Source organism: Galeopterus variegatus, unplaced genomic scaffold, assembly GCF_000696425.1.
Source record: "Galeopterus variegatus unplaced genomic scaffold, G_variegatus-3.0.2 Scaffold4523, whole genome shotgun sequence".
Lineage (NCBI taxonomy): Eukaryota > Metazoa > Chordata > Mammalia > Dermoptera > Cynocephalidae > Galeopterus > Galeopterus variegatus.
This window is the reverse complement of record NW_007730634.1, coordinates 74,053-76,988: the sequence shown is the minus strand read 5'-3', so window position 1 is coordinate 76,988 and position 2,936 is coordinate 74,053. Positions and strand designations below refer to the sequence as shown.

The 2,936-nt window shown below is 43.8% G+C and overlaps 1 pseudogene; it reads left to right on the top strand.

Moving 5' to 3' along the window:
• Positions 1-234: 234 nt before the first annotated feature.
• Positions 235-2,694, top strand: LOC103603255 (annotated as a pseudogene).
• Positions 2,695-2,936: the final 242 nt, after the last annotated feature.

Genomic DNA, 2,936 nt, shown 5'->3' with positions numbered 1-2,936 from the left:
TGGCGCGCCCATAATGGCGACTGCGTCCGCCTGGGCAGGGCTTCGTTGGCGAGTAATTTCTTGACGTTGTCGCGGCAGCGGCCGTCGTCCCAGACCCGGTTGGCGGCGGTGGCAGCGCGCGCACTCTCCCACTGCGCCCGGGACCGAGCGGGCCGCCGAGGCCTGGCGGAGTGGGCCAGCGTCACTTCGGCCTCTTTGCGCTCCTGAAGCGTGCCCCTGGCCTAGGTTACAAACATGAACGCCAGCCACTGGGATGGGGACGAGTTTGATGAGCAGTTGCGAATGCAAGAATTGTATAGAGACACCAAGGGCGGTGACACCCAGAACGATCCTGGTGAACAAACCAATTCTTTCGGGCAGCAGCCGACTGACACCCCCTATGAGTGGGACCTGGACAAGAAGGCTTGGTTCCCCAAGATCACTGAAGATTTTATTGCTACATACCAGGCCAATTATGGCTTCTCTAATGATGACGCATCTAGTTCTACTGCAAACGTAAAAGACAGCAATACTAAGACTACAGAGGAACCTCCACAAAGAAACCTCCTTGATCCCTCTGATCCCAGAAAGAGGGGAGAAAAAAGAAAGGCTGAGTCAGGTTGGTTTCATGTGGAAGAAGACAGAAATACAAATGTATATGTGTCTGGTTTGCCTCCAGACATTACAGTGGATGAATTTATCCAACTTATGTCCAAGTTTGGCATTATCATGAGAGATCCTCAGACAGAAGAACTTAAGGTCAAACTTTACAAAGATAATCAAGGAAATCTTAAAGGAGATGGGCTTTGCTGTTATTTGAAGAGAGAATCTGTGAACCTTGCATTAAAACTTTTAGATGAAGATGAAATTAGAGGCTACAAATTACATGTCGAGGTGGCAAAGTTTCAACTGAAGGGGGAATATGATGCCTCGAAGAAGAAGAAGAAGTGCAAAGACTATAAGAAGAAGCTGTCTCTGCAACAAAAGCAGTTGGATTGGAGACCTGAGAGAAGAGCAGGGCCATCTCGGATGCGCCATGAGCGAGTTGTCATCATCAAAAATATGTTTCATCCTATCGATTTTGAGGATGATCCATTGGTACTGAATGAGATCAGAGAAGACCTTCGAGTAGAGTGTTCAAAGTTTGGAAAAATTAAGAAACTCCTTCTCTTTGATAGGCACCCAGATGGTGTGGCCTCTGTGTCTTTTGGGGATCCAGAGGAAGCTAATTATTGTATTCAAACTCTTGATGGAAGGTGGTTTGGTGGCCGTCAGATCACTGCCCAAGCATGGGATGGGACTACAGATTATCAGGTGGAAGAGACCTCAAGAGAAAGGGAGAAAAGGCTGACAGGATGGGAGGCTTTCCTCAATGCTCCTGAGGCCAATAGAGGCCTTCAGCGTTTCAGTTCCATCTGTGCTTCAGAAAGGGCAGGGCCTTCTAGAATAAGGCATTTTTCAGAGCACCCTAGCACATCTAAAACGAGTTCTCAAGAAGCTGCAATTGGGATGGCATTTGAAGAACCTATAGATGAGAAGAAGTTTGAAAAGACAGAAGATGGGGGAGAATTTGAAGAAGGTGCTTCTGAAGAAGATGCCAAAGAAGGTGGTCCCCAGAAAGAGGCCAAAGAAGGCTGCCCCAAAAAAGAGTCTGAAGAGAGCAGTCCTAAAAAGGAGTTGAAAGAGAATGGCTCCGAAAGAGAATCTAAAAAGACTCAAAAACGATTATGAAGAGAGTGGCCTTTCCAAAGAGTCTGAAGAGGAGGATGGCCCCAAAAAAGTCTGAGGAGGATGACTCAGAGAGGGAATCTGATGAAGACTGCTCTGAAAAACAGTCAGAAGAAGCCTCCACAATAGAATTAGAAGAGAATGGTCTTGAAAAAGATTGTGACGAGGATGGCTCTGAAAAGGAGTATCACAGAAACTTTCTTGACAAAGAGTTTGAAGAAAATGACTGAAAACTGAGAATTTGAAGATGATGGCTCTGAGAGAGTGCTAGATGAGGAAGGCTCGGAGAGAGAATTTGGCGAAGACTCTGAAGAGAAAGAAGAAGAGGAGATACGTATGAGGAAGTGTTTGATGATGAGTCCGATGAGAAAGAGGATGAAGATGCAGACAAGAAAGGGCTTGAGGAAGCTGACGAGAAGGAGGAAGATGATGTAAATGAAAAGGGAGATGAAGATATAGATGAAAAGCTGTTTGAAGATGACGATTCCAACAAGAAGTGGTTTGAGGAGGAGGAGGAGGATTCCAATGAGAATGTGTTTGATGATTCTGATGAGAGGGAGACTTTGGATGGTTTGGGGAATGCTAAGGAAGAGGGGCCCCTATCCACAGGCAGCAGTTTTGTCCTCAGTAGTGACGATGAAGATGATATTTAATCCCTTCAACTCACTTTTTAGGGAGTCCTACATCTATACTTGCCTATGCTTCAGGGTAATTTCTATTAGCGTTACATGGACATGTGCATAGTGGTAGGATGCCAACAGATTAACTCATTGAAGTGTTTTCATTGTTAACTGTACCTATTGGTTTTAAATATACGTTCATTGCCTGTTCAGTTAAAACTTCATAGTTACACGCAAGTAAACTGGATACTTGTACTATTGTCAGATTTGTTAAATGCATGCAGAATAATATTTTTTAAAGTATTCTGATTGAAGTTTCTGATATTAAAAAATAAAAACAAGTTGATAATATGCAGAAACTGGAAAATGAACTTGAGTTAAATTGCATTTTAAATTCACACTGTTACTTCATTCATTCTAAAGGTTGGTTTTTCTAGGGACTTAAAAAATCCCTTAGGAGTCTCCTTGCTTCCAGCTTGTGTTACCATGTATGTCCCCATTTCCCCTTTCTAAACCAGAACATGTTCCTAAACTTATAAAGGAAATAACACTTTGGAGGTTTTCCTTGCCCAATCCTTGCAAGTTAACTTTTGTTTTCTACCCTCTTTC